The following is a 10,471-nucleotide window of genomic DNA, read 5'->3' on the forward strand; positions in this document are numbered from 1 at the left end:
GAGGGGATTTGCCTGTGGCACGGGGTGGGGGGCACTGCGGAGGGGTCAGCGAGCTGTTTCCCAGCTCTGAGGGGGTGGAAGGTGGGTGCCGGGTGTTGGTGGTGGTGGGAGGAGGTGGGGTCGTTCCCCGACTTTGGCCGACTTGTCGTCTGTCGCCCAGGTAACCTCCGGCTGCAGCAGATGATGGCATCGATGTGCGAGGCCCGAGGAGCCAAACTTTTCGCAACAGATGAGAGGTCAGTCCCCATACGGCCTTCGCCAGGGGATAGCAGCAGCAGGCCCTTCAGCATCTTGGGCCCGCTCCGCCCTCCAATAAAATGGCCAGCTCAGTTCCCTCGTTTTCAGCCTCCCCCCCCGACCATCTCGTTCCCCCAAACCCATTGGACCTCCCCCTCGAAGGATTACAATGTGGGGGGGAAAACTGCTCATTTTGAAAGGGCAGACAACAGAAACGACGTTTTACTTACGCAGAGAAAAATTGTTAGGGTCCTGGGGAGTGTCCCCGAAACATAGAGACACCTTTTAGGGACGGTTAGTGAGTTTGCAGATGGCACCGAAATTGGAGGGGTAGTGGCCAGGGAAGGAGGTTACCCTCGGAGTGCAACAGGACCTCAATCAGATGAGCCGAGGAGTGGCAGATGGAGTTTGATTTAGATCAGCGTGAGACGCTGCATTTTGGAAAGGGGCATCAGGGCAGGGCTTATACACTTAATGGTAAGGTCCTGGGGAGTGTCGCTGTACACAGAGACCTTGGCGGGGAGCAGGTACATAGTTTCTTGAAAGTGGAGTCGCAGATAGATGGGGCGGTGAGGAAGGCATTTGGTACGCTTGCCTTTATTGGTCAATGCATTGAGTTTAGGAGTTGGGAGGGTCATGTTGCGACTGTATTGGTTAGGGCCACTTTTGGAATACTACATAGAACATAGAACATTACAGCGCAGTACAGGCCCTTCGGCCCTCGATGTTGCGCCGACCTGTGAAACCAATCTGAAGCCCATCTAACCTACACTATTCCATTATCATCCATATGTTTATCCAATGACCATTTAAATGCCCTTAAAGTGGGCGAGTCTTCTACTTTTGCAGGCAGGGCATTCCACGCCCTTACTACTCTCTGAGTAAAGAACCTACCTCTGACATCTGTCCTATATCTATCACCCCTCAATTTAAAGCTATGTCCCCTCGTGCTAGCCATCACCATCCGAGGAAAAAGGCTCCCACTGTCTACCCTATCTAATCCTCTGATCATCTTGTATGTCTCTATTAAGTCACCTCTTAACCTTCTTCTCTCTAACGAAAACAGCCTCAAAACCCTCAGCCTTTCCTCATAAGACCTTCCCTCCATACCAGGCAACATCCTGGTAAATCTCCTCTGCACCCTTTCCAATGCTTCCACATCCTTCCTATAATGCGGTGACCAGAACTGTACGCAATGCTCCAAGTGCGGCCGCACCAGAGTTTTGTACAGCTGCAACATGACCTCATGGTTCCGAAACTCAATCCCTCTACCAATAAAACCTAACATACTGTACGCCTTCTTAACAACGCTATCAACCTGGGTGGCAACTTTCAGTGATCTATGCACATGGACACCGAGATCTTTCTGCTCATCCACACTACCAAGAATCTTACCATTAGCCCAGTACTCTGTATTCCTGTTACTCCTTCCAAAGTGAATCACCTCACACTTTTCCGCATTAAACTCCATTTGCCACCTCTCAGCCCAGCTCTGCAGCTTATCTATGTCCCTCTGTAACCTACAACATCCTTCTGCACTATCCACAACTCCACCGACTTTGGTGTCATCCGCAAATTTACTAACCCATCCTTCTACGCCCTCATCCAGGTCATTTATAAAAATGACAAACAGCAGTGGCCCCAAAACAGATCCTTGAGGTACACCACTAGTAACTGAACTCCAGGATGAACATTTCCCATCAACCACCACCCTCTGTCTTCTTACAGCTAGCCAATTTCTGATCCAAACCGCTAAATCACCCTCAATCCCATGCCTCCGTGTTTTCTGCAATAGTTCAATTCTGGTCACCCTACTGTAGGAAGGATGTTGTGAAACTTGAAAGGGTTCAGAAAAGATTTACAAGGATGTTGGAGGGTTTGAGCTACGGGGAGAGGCTGGGGCTGTTTTCCCCGGAGCGTCGGAGGCTGAGGGGGTGACCTTATAGAGGTGTATAAAATCATGAGGGGCATGGATAGGGTAAATAGCCAAGGTCTTTCCCCCCCCCCCGGGGAATCTGGAACACACTGCCTGGGAGGGTAATGTCGTACAGCACAGAAACAGACCCTTCGGCCCAATCAGTCTGTGCTGACCCATAATCCCAAACTAAACCGGTCCCATCTGCCTGCTCCCAGCCCATATCCCTCCAAACCCTTCCTATCCACGTACTTATCCGAATGTTTTTTAAACATTGTAACTGTACCTGCACCCACCACTTCCTCAGGAAGTTTGGTCCACACATGATTAACTGTGTTTAAAAAAAAATTTGCCCCTCAGGTCCTTTCTAAATCCTTCTCCTCTCACCTTAAAAATATGCCCCCTAGTCTTGAAATCCCCCAACCTGGGTAAAGTACACCCGACATTCACCTTACCTATGCCCCTCATCCTTTTACCAACCTCTCTAAGGTCACCCCTCAGAATCCGACGCTCCAGGGAAAGTAGCCCGAGCCTTTCCTTGTAGCTCAAGCCCTCTGTTAGTGGCAACATCCTGGTAAATCTCTCCCGAACCCTCACTAGTTTAATAATGTCCTTCCCATAACGGGGGGACGACCAGAACTGGACACAGTTCTCCAGAAGAGGCCTCACCAAACATCCCTGTACAACCTCAACATGACGTCCCCAACTCCGATACTCAAAGGGTCTGAGCGATGAAGGGAAAGTGTGTTAAACACCTCCTTACCCGCCCTGTCTACCTGTGACACAGACTTCAAACAATTATCTACCTGAACCCCAAGTCCCTCTGTCCTACAGCACCATCCAGGGCCCTATTTGTAATTGTATAAGTCCTGCCCTTGTTTGTTTTACCAAATTCCAATACCTTGCAATTATCCAAATTATCTCCGTCTACCACTCCTCAGCCCATTGACCCAATCGATCAAGATTGCGCGTGGAACGCAGCAAGCTAGTACCCGGAGGGGTGACAGCAGGGAATCGGGAATGGAAATGGAACATAGGCCCTTATTTTAAGGGGGGTGGTGGTATTGGAGTATATAAGGGTCAGGGGAGTCTGACTACAACTCTACAGGCTGCTGGGGGGAGAGCACAGCTGGAGTGCTGCGAGCAGTCTCGCTTCACCCTTATTTAAGGGAAAGATATCGTTTCGTTGTGGGGGGGGGGGGGGTTGCGCGGCTCAGGGACGGTTCACTGGGATGATCCCCGGGTACCGAGGGACTGTCTCACGAGCAGGGGTTAGATAGGCTAGGAGCCTCCTCGCTGGGGTTTAGGAGAACGAGAGGTGAAACATACAGGAGCCCGACAGGGTCAACACTGGGAGGATGCTTCCCCATCCCCTCTCAGGGTGGAGAGGGGGGGTGGGGGAGCGGTCTAGGGCCAGAGGGGCACAGTCTGAGAACAAAGGGGGTGCCAATTTCAGACTGAGATAAGGAGGAATTTCTTCTCTCCCAGGGTTTCTGTGGGTCTTGGGAACTCCTTGCCTCTGAGAGCTATGTGTGGGGGGGGCCAGAGACCCTGTGGGTACTGAAGGCTGAGACAGAGATATTCCTGATCAGTCGGGGACTCGAGGGTCACGGGGAAAGTGGGCGTGGGGAATGTTGGATCAGCCCCGATCCTATTGAATAGGGCAGCAGTATCGAGGGGTCGAATGGCCTGTTCCTCTTTCTAGTTTCTGTGTCTGTGTGTTGTCTCTGTCTGTGTCGCGCGCGCTCCCTACATCTGTCCATCTGAAGTCTGTGTCTGTGTGTGAGTGTCTGAGGTCTGTGTGTGTCTCCATATGTTTTTCTGTTTGTGTGTGTGTCTGTGTACGTGTATGTCTGCGTGTGTCTGTATATCTGTATGTGTGTGTGTGTGGGAGTGGGGAGGTGGAGGGGTGGCTGTGTGTCTGTCTGTATCACTATGTCTGTGTATGTCTCTCCCTCCCCCTCTCCGTCTGCCTCTATCTGTGTGTGCCTGTGTGTTCCGTGTCCCCATGTGTCCATGTCTCTCTGTGCATCTCTCTTTCTCCCCTTCCTTCTCTCTCTCTCTCTCTCTCTCTCTCTCTCTCTCTCTCTCCCTCTCCCCCCTCCCCCCCCCCCCCCCCCGCTCGCGCTCTCTTTCTCTCCCCCCCACCATCTGTCTGTGTGTATGTCTGTAGGTGTGTGCCTTTGTGTGTTCCATGTGTGTGTGTGTGTTTATTTATAACGGTGTGACCATGTGAACTGTTTGTAAGAGTCTGGTTGTGAGTGACAGCACAGCTGACCCTAGCTTTCCCCATTCACAGATTCTGCATTGATAATGGAGCGATGATAGCCCACGCTGGATGGGAGATGTTCCGAGCAGGGCATGTGACACCTCTGGAGGATTCCTGGATCACACAGAGGTACAGAGTCTGAGAGCTGTACAGCACTAAAACAGACCCTTCGGCCCAACCCATCCGTGCTGACCCAGATATCCTAAATTAATCCAGCCCCATTTGCCAGCATTTGGTCCATATCCCTCTAAACGCTTCCTATCCATGTCCCCATCCAGATGCTTTTTAAATGCTGTAACTGTACCAGCCCCCACCCACTTCGTCTGGCAGCTCATTCCATACACGCACCACCCTCTGTGTGAAAAAGTTACCCCTCAGGTCCCTTTTAAATCTTTCCTCTCTCATCTTAAACCTATGCCCCTCAACCCTGGGGGAAAAGACCTTGTCTATTTACCCTATCCATGCCCCTCATGATTTTATACGCCTCTATAAGGTCACCCCCTCAGCCTCCGACGCTCCAGGGAAAACAGCCCCAGCCTCTCCCCGTAGCTCAAACCCTCCAACATCCTTGTAAATCTTTTCTGAACCCTTTCAAGTTTCACAACATCCTCCCTATAGCAGGAAGACCGGAACTGAACGCAGTATTCCCAAAGCGGCCCTAACCAATGTCCTGTACAGCCACAACATGACCCTCCCGACTCCTGTACTCAATGCACTGACCAATAAAGCCAAGCGTACCAAACACCACCTTCACTGCCCATTGAACCAGGGTGGATCCCCTGGCCTGATGGTAATGGTTGAGTGGGGGATATGCCGGGCCATGAGGTTACAGATTGTGTTGGAGTACAATTCTGTTGCTGTTGATGGCCCACAGCGCCCCATGGATGCCCACTCTTGTGTTGCTAGATCTGCGCGAAGCCTGCCCCATTTAGCACGGTGATAGTGCCACACAACACGATGGAGGTTGTTCCCAATGTGAAGGCGGGACTTTGTCTCCACAAGGACTGTGTGATGGTCACTCTCTCCGATACTGTCACGGACAGATACATCTGCAGCTGGCAGATTGGGGAGGGTGAGGGTCAAGTATGTTTTTCCCTCTTGTTGGTTCCCTCACCACCTGCTGCAGACCCAGTCTAGCAGCTACGTCCTTTAGGACCTGACCAGCTCGATCAGTAGCACCGCTGCCGAGCCACTCTTGGTGGTGCACGTGGAAATCCAACCCCCCAACCCTGGTCATCGGGGACGTCTGTCTTGTGTTGACCCCTGTCTGGTCCCAATCCGTCTCCCAGGCCTGCCGTCGCGGGGGGGAATCCGTCTTCGCTGCACTCCCTCAGTAGCCAGAAGCAACTTCCCTTCAGATACGGGGGAGGGGGGGGGTGGGCCCCCACACCACGCACATGCGCACAATCCCGCAAAGGTGGGGGGGGGGGGGGGGGGGGGGGGGGGGTTCGGTCTCCCCCCATCACAACCGCTGTTCCTGCTCTCCAATCCTCTGGTCACTGAGCTCCCACATCCCCGATTGGCTTCCAACATCACCCATTTGCAACACTGACTGTCGGTGGCTGGCGTAGCGGGGACACCCAAATCCCGTCGTCCGCGTTCCCGACCCAGCGCCATCTGATTTGATCCACGTTTCACGAGGCTTCCTCTTGTTCTTTACGGCCAGGTTCAGGACAGACGAGGTGGAGGTCACTTGGAGGGACTAAAGGGCCCTCTCCTGGAATGCCAAGCGAGAGAGAGCTGTCTGCTAACAGTGCCCCGAGACCGTTTCGAAATATATTTTATGTTCCGCACCCCTGCTCTGATACCTTCGTCCAGCGAGGGGGAGGGGCAGGACTCGAATCTGTATCGACTCCTCGCCAATAAAACCCCTTGGGACGTTTAATGACGAAACAGTCTTAAGGTTCAGGAATGCGAGATTCTGCACTTCGGCAGGAAGAACAGAGGAGCTGACTATTATTTAAAACGGGGATAGCCGCAGCGCAGAGGGATCTGGGAGTCACGTAGCACGGGTGTATGCCCTCCGGTCCAACTCGTCTGTGTCAACCAAATATCCTAAATTAATCTCGTCCCATTTGCCAGCATTGGGCCCATATCCCTCTAAACCCTTCCTACCCATGTCCCCATCCAGATGCCTCTTAAATGTTATAATTGTACCAGCCCCCACCCACTTCCTCTGGCAGCTCATTCCATACACGCACCACCCTCAGTGTGAAAAGGTTACCCCGCAGGTCCCTTTTCCCCTCTCACCTTAAACCTATGCCCCTCTGGTTTGGGAGTCCCTTACCCTGGGGGGAAAAGACCTTGTCTTTTCACCCTATCCATGACCCTCATGATTTTACATAACCCTGTAAGGTCACTCCCTCAGCCTCCGACGCTTCAGGGAAAATAGCCCCAGCCTATTCAGCGTCTCCTTGTAAGTCAACTCCTTCCACCTGGCAACATCTTTGTAAATCTTTTCTGAACCCTTTCAAGCTTCACAACATCCTTTCTATAGCAGGGAAACCAGAACTGAACGCAGTATTCCAAAAGTGGCCCTAACCAATGCCCTGTACAGCCACAACATGACCCTCCCAACTCCTATACTCGACGCACTGAAGGCAACCGTACCAAACACCTTCTTCACCGCCCTGTCTACCTGCGACTCTACTTTCAAGGAACTATGCACCTTCACTCCTAGGTCCCTGTGTTCTGCCTAAGACTTGCCCTGGTCTGAGTCACCGAAATGCCAATTTATTTAGACAAGGCAGCACAAATTTTCACCCAGGTCAATACAAGGTGTGAGTGAGACTGAAATGGTCAAAGTCAAGTCAGCAAGTTACATTTGAATGAGTTTCTATGAATTTTACAAATGAACATCAAACGTTTATGTGGATCTATTGTACACAGAAATATGAGTTTATTAAACAGATCAACCTCTTCCTTGGCAAAATACCGAGTAATGTTATATGTCTGTGTGTATCCTTGTTCATGAATGACAGAAAACTAGTGTCCAACCTCAGTGGGTCATAGCGAAGGCGAATGGCATGTTGGCCCGCACTTGCCCTTGACAAACAGCTTTAGTTCAGAGGCTGTTGCTAGGCAAGCATCGGCACAGGTCTAAGGTTTTCTCCGGGTCTGCTTTCCAACAGTTCAGCCATAAACCCTGTTTCTTATCTCTGCTTTTAAAAACCGTTGCTGCAAACTCATTTCCTGGAAGCTGGAATGCAATATTAAGAAATGTGAGGTTCTGCTGTTACGGAGTTGTGTTGCGTACTTGTGAATCGGAAGGCAGGAAGTTAGAATTTGTTGATTAAAAATGATCGTGGGGAAAGAAGTGCCTTCTCTGTGCTCGGAAGTTTGCAAGTTCTGTGCACAGAGAGAGCCAGAATGGAAACATTTTTCTATCGAACAGCCAAGCAGCAATTTTTACCAAGATGACATGTTTGAATTTGGCCAATTAATTTAAACCAAGCACCTCGACACAGAAAGCCAACTGAATTTAAATCTGATGGTGTTGACAATGTTGGAGCAATCCTACATAAGAAATACTAATTTTGTCATTGCAGGTCTAAAGATGAGAGCATTTTTTGAAAATCGGTGGTGGGGGGGGGATCAGATGGAGCTTTCTGGAAGGCACTTGCAGAAATTTGGAAAGATTTAAGTTTTTTTTTGTTGTGGGCTTATTAATTGGTTTTATACAAGTCTTTAAATGAACAGTATTCCAGTAGAATTTAGTTCATTTAGGGAGTAGTTAGTAGTCTGGGGGGAATTGTTGGCTTGTTGGTAACTCTTATTTTGTTCATTGTTGGGTTAAATAAATAAATTGTTTCTTGTTACTTGTAAAGTGGGGATCAGGGATTGTCTTAACCACTCGTTAAACAGGTCACGAGGGAAAAGATGAGCTTTTCTGGTTGTTTCGGGGAGGGGTAATTATTAGAGGGGACCCCTACCCCCATCATAACAGATTGGGGCTTGTGTTTTAGTTTTATTATCAGAGGGGTTCAGCTATTCCCCCCCTCCATAACACTGCACTTTGGAAGGAAGAACAGAAGAGCTAAGTATTAATTGAATCGGGAAAGACTGGAGAAAGCCGCAGCGCAGTAGGATTGGGGAATGTCCTCGTCCATCAATCACAAGAAGCTGGTGATCCAGTTCAGCGGGGAGTGGGGAAGGCGAATGGAACATTATTTCACAGAGAATGTAGTATAAAATCCCGGAGGTTTCACTTAAACTGTATCAGGCCCCAGCTGGAATATGGCAAATGGTTTTGGGGCCCCGTATCCAAGCAGAGATATACTGGGCATCGGAGACAGCCCAGAGAGGGTTCGCTCAGCTGATCCCGGGGACGGAGGGACTGTCTGATGAGGGAGGGGGCGGTTGAGTTGGTTGGGGACTGTACCCGTTGGGGTTTAGGAGAATGAGAGGCGAGTCGATTGAAATGTGCAAGATCCTGGGTGGGGGGAGGACCTGACAGGGGGAGATATGGAGAGGGTGTCTTCCCCCCCCCACCTCCTTGTGTGGGAGAGTCTAGGACCCAGAGGGGCATCATCTCAGAATAAGGGGGTCACCTGTTGAAGACAGAGATGGGGAGGAATTCCTTCTCTGTGAGGGGTGAGGGAGTCTGTGGGATTCTTTACCGCAGGGAGGAGGCGGGCTGTCAGGGCTGGGGCATTGAGGGTATTCATGGCTAAGATACAGAGAGAGAGAGAGGTTTTTAATCACGAAGTGGAAACCAGGGGCAAAAGGCAGGAGGGTGGGAGATGAGGAGGATCAAATCAGCCATTGGATGGTGGAGCAGACTGGATGGGCCAAAGGCCCCACCCCTGCTCCTGATGGGACTGAATGGCCTACTCTAACTCATGTGGGTTAATGCGGAGCAGTGTTCCATCGTGTCAGTGTCTTTCTGTGTCACTGTGTCTCTCTCTCTCTCTCTCTGTCAGTGTCTCTCTGTCAGCATTTCGCTGTCTCTCTGTCAGTATCTCTCTGTGGCAGTGTCTCTCTGTCAGTGTCTCTCTCTGTCAGTATCTCTCCGTGGCAGTGTCTCTCTGTCACTGTGTCCCTGTCTCTCTGTGCCAGTGTCTCGCTGTCTCTCTGTGTATCCGAGTCTGTCTCTGTCAGCGTTTCTCTGTCCCTGTCTCTCTGTGCCCCTGAGTCATTGTCTTTCTCTGTCAGGGTCTCCGTCTCTGTGTCAGGATCTCCACTTCAGTGTCTGTCTCCATGTCAGTGTCTCTCTGTCTCTCTGTGCCAGTGTCTCAGTTTCCCCCTCTGTCTGTCTCACTGTATCAGTGTCTCTCTGTCAGTGTCTCTCTGAATCAGTGTCTCTCTTTCTTTCTGTGTCAGTGTCTCTCTGTGTCAGTGCCCCACTGTTTCCCACTGTTTCCCTCTCTCTCTGTCAGTGTCTCTCTGTGTCTCCACGTCAGCGTCTGCCTCTGTGTCAGTGTCTCTGTCTCTCTCTGTCACTGTGTCAGTGTCTCTCTGTGTCAGTGTCTCCCTGTGTCATTGCGTCAGTGTCTTTCTGTTAGTGTCCTGCTGTGTCTTTCTGTTTCCCTGTCTCTCTCTCTCTCTCTGTTTCTCACTGTTTCCCTGTGTCTCACTGTGTTTCCCTGTGTGTGTCTCTCTGTTTCTCACTGTTTCCCTGTCTCTCTCTCTCTCTCTGTTTCTCACTGTTTCCCTGTTTCTCTGTGTTTCCCTGTCTCTCTCTCTCTGTTTCTCACTGTTTCCCTGTTTCTCACTGTGTTTCCCTGTCTCTCTCTCTCTCTCTGTTTCTGTGTTTCCCTGTCTCTCTCTCTCTCTCTCTCTGTTTCTCACTTTTTCCCTGTCTCTCTCTCTCTCTTTCTCACTGTTTCCCTGTTTCTCACTGTGTTTCCCTGTGTGTCTCTCTCTCTCTGTTTCTCACTGTGTTTCCCTGTGTCTCTCTCTCTCTGTCTGTGTTTCTCTGTGTCTCTCTCTCTCTCTCTCTCTCTCTGTGTCTCACTGTGTTTCCCTGTCTCTCTCTCTCTCTCTGTGTCTCACTGTGTTTCTCTGTCTCTCTCTCTCTCTCTCTCTGTTTCTCACTGTGTTTCCCTGTC

General features: G+C 50.6%; 1 long non-coding RNA gene across 1 annotated transcript; it reads left to right on the forward strand.

The window, feature by feature from the left end:
* The first annotated feature begins 137 nt into the window (after positions 1-137).
* On the forward strand, positions 138-7,353 carry LOC125482025. Its single transcript, XR_007261524.1, has 3 exons — positions 138-236; positions 4,452-4,550; positions 6,088-7,353. It is a non-coding gene; the product is annotated as an uncharacterized LOC125482025 (long non-coding RNA).
* The last annotated feature ends 3,118 nt before the right edge of the window (positions 7,354-10,471 follow it).

This window comes from Rhincodon typus, unplaced genomic scaffold, assembly GCF_021869965.1.
Source record: "Rhincodon typus isolate 14 unplaced genomic scaffold, sRhiTyp1.1 hic_rhity00005070, whole genome shotgun sequence".
NCBI classification, from domain to species: domain Eukaryota; kingdom Metazoa; phylum Chordata; class Chondrichthyes; order Orectolobiformes; family Rhincodontidae; genus Rhincodon; species Rhincodon typus.